The sequence below is a fragment of the Varroa destructor genome, unplaced genomic scaffold (assembly GCF_002443255.2).
Source record: "Varroa destructor unplaced genomic scaffold, Vdes_3.0 BEIS01000001.1, whole genome shotgun sequence".
Taxonomy (NCBI): domain Eukaryota; kingdom Metazoa; phylum Arthropoda; class Arachnida; order Mesostigmata; family Varroidae; genus Varroa; species Varroa destructor.
Genome location: NW_019211454.1, coordinates 8,275,528 through 8,288,402, shown reverse-complemented (window position 1 = coordinate 8,288,402; position 12,875 = coordinate 8,275,528). Strand labels below are relative to the sequence as shown.

The window sequence follows — 12,875 nt, the reverse complement described above, 5'->3', positions numbered from 1 at the left end:
ACAAGCCTGGAGTCACACAAAATGTCTGACCTTAAATAGAGTCCCTTAAGGGCCCTCGTTCCGAAGTGCTCGGACATGTCGTCGAGCTCCACATGAATGTCCATTCACCCGGCGCATGGAACCTTCCCAAAGTGGTATGCATCAATACTTGTTTCGTGATTGTCTCTCCTTTTGTCCTAATACGTACAAGTACAATTGAGCCTTTATTCTATAGTTCTGTTTATTTCTTCTACAGCGCGAACGGCCGCTGCGGTTAGTAATGCGACAAAACAGAGTCTTCGTCTGATGACACTTGGTTGTCTCTCTCCCTCACTCTCCCTAGCTTGCTTTCTTTCTTTCGCTGTTTCGTTCTCACTCCCCTTTTCTTTTCGCCCTGACCCTCTATGCTGCATTCCTCAATTGCCTCTTTTAGTGCCGGATTCTAGCCCGGCAACGCGCCTTGTTTCATTTTCTACTCTTCGCGTCGATCATCATCACCATCGCCGTCGTCCGCATCATCGAGAGATCTTCGCGAAATCTTTTCGTTCCTCCCGTATGTTCGAGTCACACGAATCAAGCTCGTGCGCATGCCTACCGCTGTACGTTAGCCAAACTGAAGTTCGGAGCACTGCGGCCACGGGACATCACTCCATCGCAGCGTCATGTCATGCGCTTACTTTTTGGAGCCCCATGAGCTCACTGACTGACTGACTGACTGACTGGCTGGCTGGCTGGCTGGCTGGCTGACTGGCCTCTTACTCTGCTGTCGATTTGGTCTTAGTACGATGGTCGATCTCTGAGGGGGCGATCTTAACTGAGTGCTACCACTAACTCCATGAAGATGGCACAAACTCGAGTTATCTTTCTCAGCACCGCTACCACGACGGCGACCGCCGCTGCTAACTATATGGCGATCTCCCTTATGACATCTCCCACGGGGCCCACGACTCATCTCTCGGAGTACTCGCAGTCAATTCCTTATTGCTGGTAGCCATCGAAATACGACCATCCTGATCTCCTGTATTTTGTTCTGTTCGGCCCTGTGTGATTTCACCGCATAGGCGACCACGCGGGGTCGTCAAATAGACTTTTAAAGAGGTTCACAACAGTAGCGTTTAGCGACTGGCAGGGCAGGCACGAGCAGCAGCAACCCGAGGATCAAAGTGAGGAGTGTTCTTCGGCCTTTTCTCCATTCGTTCATTTTTTTTCGACTTCTCCGACACCCCGCTTCATCCAGTTCCCTAAGCAGCTCCTGCAGTTGCGAATTATTGTCGCGAGATTACTGGGGCTCACAATTACAACCAGCGAGAAAATCGAAAATAACGTGCGGCAGAGCTAATAAAGAGAGGGAGAAAGCGTCATGCAGGCAGCTTCCCTGGCACAGTCCTATGACCTAATGGCTTAGCGGTGCCTTCTGTTGCAACGGCGTACGGTCGATTTCTACCTTCTTAACTCTGGCTTACAGAATAAACAGTCAAGCGGGTGGTTCTTTAGCATCAGCCGATTTGTTGAGGCGTGCGTGCAGCGGCTGCAGCTGTGGCGACGGAAACAGCAGGCTTACGCGTCATGATTAGTTTTGAGCTTGAAAATTCAGCAGCGAGTACAGCAGTCGGTATGGATGCGGGTAAGGGTACATAAATGAAGGTCCGGGAAAGAAATAGTCAATTTGCTTTTGTTTCAAATTCGGAGCTAGAAATAGATTGACGTAGTATTGTTACATATCACGCGTGGTAAACAAGGCTGAGTCTTGGAGAGCTCTGCTTAAAAATAAGCTGGCAAAACTTATAGACATACTAGTCAAATATCAAAACTCGGTCTCGAAGTATTGCGTCGCTTACAAGCATTAAAGGTTTCATATCTATTTCAATAGATAGCGGTACGTCTTCGTTCATCTTCTACATATTTGTCCACTGTTATGTGTTATCAGATCAGGTCGCTCTTTTCAACGAAAAGATCGCGGAATTCACGATGAATGTCTGCGTCTAGATGTTTATTATACATAAGCGCGAGACGTACACCAGTTCACTGCGGACGCCATGCTGTCACCTACATTGGTCAGGCTAAGATTGACTTTTTCCGAATTAGTGGTCAGAATGACTGGACGCTGCAAGAATTTGTCCTACTGAGGCGAGGGGCTGCCCTTTCATTGCAATATATTTTGGGTAACTAGCAAGTCGTTACGGTAAAACAGTTGCCCGATGCCTCGCCGATGGCGAAGGTTTGTCGATCTTCTTTTCTTGCAAGCAAATAGCAAAGGTTTTTGCCTGTGCTTGGGCCTATGTGTGTGAAATCTGCCTATTTGCAGTCCCTTTGTTTTATTTCTAAATCAGAGTTTATGAATAAGGGAGTATCCATTAAGAATATTTGGGGGCGCCTACAGTAGGCTTATTTTTTTAGTGTTTAGTCAAGTGCCTTATAGTTTTCGACTTTCGAATCGTCTTGACACCGCCACGGAGATTGTAAGCATTTGTTGTCTGCTTATTGTCGTCGTCTGCAGTGAACTCGATTACATGGCTAGATTAGATCATTTTGTTTACGACAATATTTACTAAGACAATTGAAGTTAGTGGCTAGCCACGCAATGTCAAGTTGCCTTGCGAAGTTCAAAGATACAGGATATGGTAGAGCTTCGAAGCAACACGTAAACACACTTCACGTCATGCTGCAAACGGTCAACCAACTAATGTCATGGTGTAATGAAACAATGCCTGATGTCGAAAGGCGCAGCACTATAGAATGATAGCCATTGAACTCTAAACCTACGAATGAAATGTAGCTTTCTGTAATACTTTTCAGTAACTACTCCTCGGTCCTTTGCGGCGAACTGTTAAAATTAAGGTTAATTTTAATTCAACTAACTACGGGCGATTTACGAAAGAATTGAGATCTTCTAATGGTCCTATATCCGGTCCTACGTTGTTATATTGTATTGTTGACTTGCACATATAAAATATATGTTTATTGCCTACGAAGGTAAATAAATGCAATTTGATTGTGTCTTTTGACGCTAGTTCAAATCCTCTTCATCCTCCGTCCTCCATCATTTCTATCTACTGCCCGTAAGGCAACAGTTCTTCACAAATTTCATTGTCATAATATTCCAGTTTGTGTGACGCATCTTATGCATACATATAAGATTGGCCAGACTTCGTTCCGGTCATTGTTCTCGGAACTGTACATGCCGCAGTGGCAAAAGCTAGAAACATGTTGGCCAAATTATGGGCTCCCGTTTGAGGACTTTACGGCATTTTGAAATATGGAGTATTTGTATCGCACGATAAATACGGCCTAAACTGGGCGTCGCCTCTTTCTTTGGCTGACCAGTGACTAGCGCACGTCATTCTAGCCACAGTCAAGACTAGGCACCCATTAACCTGATGAGGTCACGTAAGCTCGTTTTCTGAACGTTACACTATTTTTCTTGCCCCTTTTCCTTTTTTAAAGGCCTCCCTCCATAAGCGGTCTACCATGTGTTTGGTAGCAGTAACATCCTCTTCCATGAATAACAATCAGTTATACTTAGGTATTAACTTAAGGTATTAAGGTTATAGTTAGGTGGAGCAAAGTATTCTTAGTCTAAGATAGGTTTAATTCGCAAAAGAATTAAATGGACATTTACAAAGTGAGTTCGTGATGGAGGATACGTGCGAAGTCCGCGTGACAGCTTGGTGGGTGATGCACTTACATGCTAGTCTTATGGACACATTGTGGTCCAAGTTCGAACCCGGACGTAGGCAAATAGAACAACTATGAAGGCAAACAGACGCCTTAGGAAGGCAGTAAATGACAATTCTAATGGAAGCCGACACTACCTAGGCTTCTTCTTCTACTTTCGAGTCATATAAGGCGACTGTATCATGTTAAGTGGGCATTTGCGGTGTAACTTCAAGCACACCTTATGATTATTATTGTTGCTATAAACGAATATCGGTTTTATTTGTTTTGGGTAATGGTCATTTGTTCTTCTTTCCTTTTTCATCCAATGTATTTTTTATTGAATATACATTATTATTATTACTTTTACTTCTTCACGCCTTTGGTTTCTGTTTGCTTGCCTTTTTGATCGATTTGTCTTCAGTAAAGTCGATTAAAAAGTCGCTTTCTAGCCTAATTTCGTGCTCGTCATTATTACCATTGTTGTTGCTATTGCTAAAAATGTTCCTAATCTTTTTTTGGCCCAACCTACAAGTGATGCAGCAGAAATTTACGACGAAAATTAGCGGTGTTCTCATTTGCTCCAATTTTGACCAGATGATTGGGTGCCTCATCGTCCTCGTCATCGCTTGCAAGCATCACTTCTTTGTACAACGGCTGACATTTTTTATACAACTGAATTATTGATACCGGTCGACGTTGATTGCTTGTGAGTTACGATCTGAGACTTTCAGCTGTTGTTTACTTAATGCGTGGCCTCAACTGGGGTCTACATAGTCAGTTTAATCTATGATAAGGTCGTTCTACGTTAAAAGTGGAGAAGTACTTTTTTGACAACATAGCTACAGGAACAGAGCCACCCCTGTTGGCCTTCGAGTTGCCTAGTATTGGAATGACCGATGCACTATGGCCATTTATCTGAAAGGATTGTGGATGGAGAGCATCTGTTTGAAAGTACGGTCACGACGAAGGCATCATGTCAATGTGTCCGAGTAATGAATACTGCATAAAGCAGAAATGTCGTTTGTCGAAATGCCGTTGAAGCGTAGTTCGGATACCCTGCAGCGGCCATACGGTCATACCGCAGTTGTCTCGGCACTACTTTTCCGTTCGGAACTTTACGACTCTACCCAATTTACAGGATTTATTTGCTTGTATCAGCAAAGCAAACGAATGTCAGTACTAACGTGAAATAATAAGAACAAAGCAGAGCATCACGTTTATACTGTGTTATCTCCCATAATACTATAAGCTTCGCCACTTTGATTCTACACCTGTGGCACTCGTGCCCCCGGAGTTCTACTATAACTGTGAAAGCAGATATTCCTATTCAGCCCGATGTTTGTATCAGTAGACGACTCTATGACCGTTATGGCGCTGGACTCTGACCTCCAGATCAACGACGTGCGTTATATCTCATTTATCTTACATAGCCTGCATAACACTGTTTTTCTTTTTTATCTAGGTGACTCAACTAAACTCTGCCCCCTTTTTTCGAAATGCGACCAAACTGACAAGGACATACAGTCTGTCCCTGGTCACGCATCCATTTTTCAAGAGAAGATGGGAGAGCCACCGTTCGAACAGCATCGAACTCTTATTTATTACAAAACAAGAACTGGGCTTTTGTGTTGAATAAAGTATGTGTTTCATTTATTAATTAGTACAAAACCACTTGATGTATAGTATTATAATCGTCACTGTTTAGTCCCGTTGTATCTGCCTTGCGGTGTTCCATTTACCCCACAGATTGGATGAGACGTAAACAGCTGGACACGTATCATGTACCCCAGTGTTCCAGCGTTTCGTCCACGAAGCCATTCCTAATGCTGGACTTACCTAAAAAGCGCAGCCTTTTCGAACGAAACGGCAAGTTTTTGGAAAAGTTGTCCCGTTTCGTTCAACCCCGAATCGTCTCCTCTTACAGTAATCGTATGCGTCAACTTATCAAGAGTCGAAAGGGGCGGTTTAACTCTGACCAGCTTAGATAACCTGAAAAGGACCGAATGCATAATCCAGAACGAACCCAATTGCTATGACTGTTTTTTTTTGTTTCCCACTCTATGTATAGCGCATAGGAATCGCCAAAGCCTCTAAGACGAGCCCTTGCTTGTTCACACAAACTCATAACTACCCCCCCCCCCCCCCTTATCTACAGGCATATGCCATATCAATGCCATTACAGAGATGATTGTTACGACAACAAAATCGCCGCATTGTCTCCGTCCCGCAACGTTTTGTCGCGTCGTCAGCACTGCGCTGGAGACGCTCTTTCTAGATCCCGGAGATCTCTACCTCTACATGTTATCAACAGATCAGGGCAATGCTGAATCATCATTATCATCATCAGTGCATCAGGCAAAGCTGTTGCTGTGCCAAAGCAAGCCACCATCGTCACCGGCCGAAATATTATAACGCTGGCTGCATCGCGGTGCCCACCGCTGCCAGACGTCCTCCGCGATTTGTACACTCCCTCCGTAGATGCTCTGTATAACATCAGCCGTGGTCGGCCAGTCGGCCAACCGGCCAGCCAGCGGCCACAGCGTGCTCCCCCAGCAGAACTCGGCGGCCCTGTTGCTTGACGCTCGCTGCTGCCGTCGTCGTTACCGCTGCTGCCTCGAGTAGCCCGCTATCTCCGTCAAGCGCAGAAAGCATCGAGCATCGGGGCGATTGGAGATCCTCCCATGTCGGCCAGCTAAAGGCGACATAGGCTCTGCGTCATCAACGCTCGATACTCTACGCGTTACGCACAGCGCCCGCTGCGATGTTCAATGTAACGTCGGCCGGAGTGGCATCCCCTGTCGAATGGATGCGCACGAAGCTCTTGTCGACTCTCCTCCCCATCATTACTCGACAGGCAGAGCGACTGAACGGCGCAGTTCGTTCTCGGTCAGTCTTTGGCAGCGTTCGTCTGTGTGCGCACTCTAGCCACGGTCTCGATGGAGAGACGCGAGTCCTATAGGACGTTCTGATAGCCATGTGGAGTAGATCGCAGTTTCCACATAGTCAAACACATCGTCCCGTAGTCGTAGCGACTAGTGACTGCTGCTGCTGCTGCTGTTGCCAGCCTCCGTGGGCCGTTCGCTCGATCGCCTGGAGCTGGGCGCCGCCGTTCGTCGTAGGCCGTAGGTTTGCGGTCTCGTTGTGCGCTGGCCCCAGCAGCGGCGTCGTGAGCAGCCGGAGCGCCGCCGTTCCGCGCTGTTGACGCAACACATCCAGCACGGCCAGCCAGCGTATCCTCCTCTCCCTCGCATGTGGAGTACCCCCTGGCCGTGGAGAGGAGGAGATCCACAAACTGCGGTCGGCTTTTGAACACTCCGTGGTAGAATATATCAGGCCGGGACTACATTAGGCGCTAGCCCGGACAACACTCGACTCATGGATCAGACAGACGTGTGACGGCGCTCCGCATGCTCGCATGTGGAGTGAACTGGACTAAATTGGAGCGGAGCTCATGGGAGTCGAGTTAGGTAGCGGCACATGCTGATGCTGAACAACAACGATAACAAGTGACGACGAACTGCCGTACACCGCAAAATAACAACGGCCGTAACAAGAACGACGGGCCGGGTCCGTTACCGTACAATTGTCTCTCGAACATCTGCTCGTTGGCTAGCATCCTTGCTGAACTGTCAGAATGGTCTGCTCATAGAGTCTATGTGGATTGGTGTGCTTATGTACGTTTGTGCTACAATGCTTGTTCCCTGTGCTCTGTGTTTATTTCTACTGAACGTTCTTTTGCCTGTAATTGTTTCATTCACCGTTGGAACCACTGTGGGCGGCGCTGAGTAAAAAGGTATCTTGACTATAATCTACTAGGCATCGTAGATGTTATTCCAAGGTTAACTTATATTATGTGTACGTAAAAGGTTTTCTCTGGCATTATGGAAGTACTTTTGTTTAGAATATCGTTATGCTGCACGGAACTGATATACATCTGCAATGCGTATTACAATGTGAGCATCTTCTAAGCTTGCTCATTAGTCACTAGTAAGAGCGCGCACGTATATTCTTCGCAGAAAGCCTTCAGAAACGAGCAGATACAAGAGCAATAGATGAACTAGGAAATATTTACTTCACTCCCGATTAATTCACGTGTTCTGCACGTGCCCGGCTTGCACGCATAAATTACCCTTTAAGCCCTTAGGACATAGCCAACATAGTAATATGCCTATTTCGCTAAATAAACCTACGTTCCTAATCGACATATACATAGCTATACAAATGCTGGAGGCATTCGCGAAAGAAGTAGACACAGATCAGAGTGAACTAGTTTTGAGGTATCCCGGTAGCACCTGCTACGCGGATGCTGTTATCGGTTTATTTTTGTCTGCATGTCTGACTGCGCCATTTACGCTTGATTCAGGCACACAGTGACATGTAGCAGCGCGTTCTGTCCGGTTCGTCTTGAGTTGATCGGTACCTACCCAGACCTCTGTGTTGTGATAGGTTCGTTTAGGCGCCGCCTGCAGAAGCCAGTAGTTCAACAGGTGGTTGACTCAGCGGAGCAGCGAGTATGGCGGCGTTTAATCGCGATTTCACTAGCTACAAGTGACGAACCTTTGCGGCTTGGCCGACATAATCGTTAGATTCATTTGAATACGAAATAGATTCCGTTATAGCGGAGAGAAGGACAAAACTGTCGACAGCTATATATATATGAATCCTAATGAAGTTTTCACGAAGCATCTAGTGATATTGTAACGGTAAATTTCAAGAAGACCTTTTGCAAGTAGGTAGATATAAGAGAGTCTGGTGTGAACGGCTTGCAAGAAACAGGTCAAAGTCGGTTTAGTGAACTACACTTAAATTTACCCTAACGCAAATATAACGCACCAATTAACCGATACTCATGATTAAGAATGAGCATCCCTTGCTGGCCGATCGAATGATTTAGCCGCTACCTGTCACACAGGTACTTAAATTACGGCCATGATTTACTTAATTACTGAATCCTTAAGTGAATAACATCATGTAGTCTTCAATGTCTTCAATGCCGTTATCACATTTCATTTATTGCGCGAGATTTGGACGGGGGGGGGGGGGTAGGGGGTAAGATCTGGATTGTTGCAGTGTGTATTACCAAAGACGGCAGTAAACGATCCAGCAGGCTTATCAAAAGACCTTGTAGATATGCACAATTCAATTTCCTTTTGGTTCTCTCCTGCGAACGTTTTGCTGCTCCTTGTTTACCTCTCGACAGGTTGTTGTTGGCTGCAGTCACGGTATGAAAGGCAGCGGCGCTCCAAAGGTTCTCCAATTCAAGCGGCCCAGCTATCCTCTCCCGGCACTGTGGTAACCCACTGGCTCGATCTACTATGAGCTCCACGCTCGACTGCTGATGTTCAACTTTTTACAACAGCTACTCCATCGTTTCTTATACGAATACGCCTTCTGTCTATCAACAATATGGCTTGTACGGGCTCAATGGCAGCTGACAAAAAGCGGATCGCGACTGGTACCACCAGCCTGGCCGCCAGGAACTATTGACTACGTGAAAACTCAAGTAGCATCTCGATCCACAGCTCGTTGCTCTCGGTTGGTACCATGGCAGTTTGCCCGCTTCGCTTTTTTTTTTTTTTTTTTTTGCAGAGTGGTCCGCCATGCACGTTGAGATCACATATGGTGGTCTAACGTGAAGTCGATTCAGAAGGCAGTTATCGTTAAAGGGTTTTGTTTCTCTACCTGTGATAGCATGCGATATCAGACGAAGAATTTTACCTCGCGTTCTCAGTGGCTAATCCGATTCTGTGCGCGATATAGTGGCACGACCGTCTTTGCCATTCATCTCGAACGTGCCATCGAAACAAATCATCTTAGGCTTCATGTGCATAGCATATAAAGGAGCCGCCAGCGCATCTGACCTAGTCACTGCGCGTTTCAGACTCTGCTTGTGTGTTTTAGTACCTGCTTGTATATACGCACCGTTCGTACATTAGCCATTTGCCACAATGTCGTGCCAATTTCGCATTCTAGCTCTTCTATTCGACCAGCCAGTGTTTAGCGTGTTTTGAAAATTAAGAGGTACATGGATTAGCATTGGAACAGGAAAATTTCACACGACATCCATCGAAGCTAGCGCCCTCTGCCGCCCACGCAAAAAGCAAGCCGGCACTTACGCGGTGCCCAACTTTCTCTAAGGCGCGTAGCTTCTTAGTTCCCATCGACGACTCGATACTCCATCTAGCCGCAAGCCATCATAAGCCTTCTCTTTCCTTTGCTACTGAAATCGACGTCGCCGGAGTTCGAGCATTCGCTCGTCGACGTTTTTGTTTTCGTCGTGTGCTCATTTTGGTTAGGCGCCGAAGTCATCACGACGGGATCCGGCCTATACATCCTTAATTCTAGGGAGTCAGCAAGAGTGGGCATGCAAGTTGAGACAGCCCTGGGGCACTTGCAGGGTACAGTACAGGGCAAACAGTTTGCCCGTTCCTTTGACTGTTCGTTTGTCGGCCACGGCTTCTAACATCATGGCCCCCGCCACCAGCATCGCTATCAAAGCGTCTATTGCTCCACAACCACGAAAGCCACTGCCGTAGTCGCAGTCGCAACCGTAGCTCATTCGCTTTCACTGTGACTAGCCCCTTAGCAGCGGCCAATCCGTTCGTTCGGTTGCCCCGTGCTCGCACACTCACGGAGCGCCAAGCGACAAAAGGCGACCACAGATGGATGGCGCCCTCTCCCTTCCGCGTGGCCCGCGCTCCCACTTGGGCTGGCGGCGACGCCGCCAGTGGCAGCGACAGCCGTAACAGCAACACGCAACATACAGACGGCAATACGGCACGGCGTAACGCAGCGTTCCAGCCAGCAGCAGTAGCAGTAGCAAGCGAACAAACGCCACCAGCAAACGCTGTAAACAGCGCTCACACAGCGCACTCGCCTCTCCGCACCTCGTCCAGTGCTACGGCTCCTTTCGGCCCCATCCCTGCCGTTTCAGTCGCCGCTGTTAGCTGCCCCTGTGGCCAATGCTGCCACCTTCGCAACTATCAGTACTACCATCACCCTGAGTACCGCAGCCGTTGTCAGCAGCAGCAGCAAAGCGATCTACTCCTCCGCCATCAACTGCAGCTAGTCTTGCTCAACGCTCACAGCCCGTTACAGACAGACTCTGCTGGCACGGGCGAGTACAGCCGCTGACGTCCACGGCTCACAGACAGGCCCACCAGGAGTCCAAACAGTCGAAGTAACAACCACTGGCTGGCTGGACCAGTCACTCACTCGCAAACCGCGCTAGTTTCTCGTCGCGGTCGGAACGTTGGCTCGCTCGACTCGCCAGCAGCTTGGCTTATAGTGCTCACAGCCAGCACGGAGGGAGTGCTCGAACGAGCAACTTGTCGTTGGCGACTAGTGGTCTCGAACTGAGCGCCGGTCATGTATGGACTGGTTACGGAGCGCTCGAGCATTTGACGCTTGCGTTGGTTTCAATCGAGTCTGCATTCACTGGTTGTGGTTGAACAAGCGAACGGAGAAGGCTAGTAAACGATGCCGGTTTGCAGTTATCACTACCTCGCTGTCAAACGCTTAGTGAGCGTATGCTATTAGCCAAAGATCGCCCTGTGCCGCCCGTTCGAACTAGACAACAGCAAAATCAACAATAGTGAAAACATACATTATCGTATCTATCGATAGCGACGACAAAAGTCACTCAGTGAAAGCGATAGTTGTTGTTGTTAAACACAGAGGAGGCTCATAGCAGATATCATCAGCTTGCGTCGGGGCATCCCTGTAGCTCCACCAAACCGTGCGCGCGAAACATCCGAGCGGGAAATAGCCGCTGTGTTCGCGCACAGCAGCCCCAGGACTTACTATAGAACAAGCGCGAGCAGAAGCAATCAAGCGACGACGTCAACATCGGCGCGACTACGCCGCGTCGCGGAAAGGCGCGAGGGGCAACCAGAAAAGAAAACGCCGGCGGCAGCGGCGGCGACGACAGAAGTCGAAGACAGAAAAAAGCATTTTGCCCCTTCCCTTTTTCCGTTGGCCGATCGCCAGCCAGTGCTGCCAGCCACCGCCGCTGCTGCCAAACACTCCTCCACTAATACAACGGCAACAGGCAGCAGGGGTCTTCGCGCTGAACCCCTCAGATTGGCCGTCAATCGCCGGAATGAACGTGTCTTAGCGAACTTGTCGGGCGCAAGACGTGAGACGGCAATATTCCAGCGTTCCCGCATGCTGGCGCTAGAAGCAAAAGGCTCTAGTGGACGAAACATTGGGCCAAGACGTTGGCAGGTCATCGCAGTCGTTCAAATCGCTAGAATCTGTCACTGGTCCACTTCAGTCCTTTTTTTTTTACCTGTATCTACCTATAAGTCTGCATATGTCAGTGCTTTGTGAGGCGGCGCCAACGACAAACACAGCAGCATCGTAAGGGCTAGGCAAGCGTAACGCTGGTGCTCGCAAAGCAGGAAACTCTCTTGCTGTTTTAGTTCGCGAACGGCGAGAACAATCGCGGCAAAGTTTTCACTGTCGCTGGCGAGTTTGTTCCGCTCAGCTCCTGCTGTGGTTGCTGTAGCTTTCCCGTCCTAGATGCTGTGTTGATTTCGCTTTTTGTTTGTTAAGAAAAAGCGAATAAAGGTCGATAAGTGGTAAAATCGTTATGACCAGTTAAGTTTTTCATCGCTGTTCGTGCTGTGACAGTTGCTAACGTTGTTGAACTTGACGGATAAAACAAAACATCTACCGGCGGTTCGATCGAATAGCTACAGCCTCGTACTGATTCAACTAAAAGTGACACGTCAAGATACGAGAAACGCGACTTAATGACAAGATCGCGCAAAGCAGAATCAGCACGCTAAGTGTGCAAACCCATGGGATCTTCGGAAGCGAATTCGCCAACCAGGTGTACGGGTGTCTGTGCTCAGCGTTCTATGTGCGTGAAACGTATTTGAATGACCCAGGAATTGTTTGTGGTTGATTATAAAACAGAGGCCAGAAGAAGAGGCCTGTCGCGAAACGCGAAGTGCGCGAACATTTGCCCTAAAATCACTTGTGCAACGTGCAGTTTATTCACTTCTTGGTTCATTATCATCTTGTTAGTGGTTTGTTTTATTAAACATAAGTTATTACGTTCTTTATTTGTTAATCTATTAAAGATGACGAAGAATCGACCAGTTAATTAGGCTGTCGCATCCTACCGAACCGTTTACCCTCTGGGAAACAAATATTCCACACATACACACACACTCACCCACACGCTTCGCCTCAAGTGCTAACATCTAGAAAATAACTTCAAGTTCTACCAG

At 47.8% G+C, this 12,875-nt stretch overlaps 2 protein-coding genes across 10 annotated transcripts in view; one reads left to right on the top strand and one right to left on the bottom strand.

Moving 5' to 3' along the window:
• The window catches only part of LOC111243338 (tachykinin-like peptides receptor 86C), a 317,164-nt gene that overhangs the window by 67,308 nt on the left and 236,981 nt on the right, over positions 1-12,875 (bottom strand). The gene's annotated exons all lie outside the window — the stretch shown is intronic.
• Positions 1-12,875, top strand: part of LOC111243337 (uncharacterized) — an 87,261-nt gene that overhangs the window by 4,057 nt on the left and 70,329 nt on the right. Inside the window, exon 1 of one of the 5 annotated variants that reach the window (XM_022788724.2) lies at positions 6,566-7,429. The exons of 2 other annotated variants lie outside the window; for them this stretch is intronic. The gene's annotated coding sequence lies outside the window, so the exon portion shown is untranslated. Of the gene's footprint in view, positions 1-6,565; positions 7,430-8,862; positions 9,172-10,762; positions 12,665-12,875 lie in introns of those variants that run through there. 2 more of the 5 variants (XM_022788725.2, XM_022788722.2) reach the window with 2 other exon arrangements.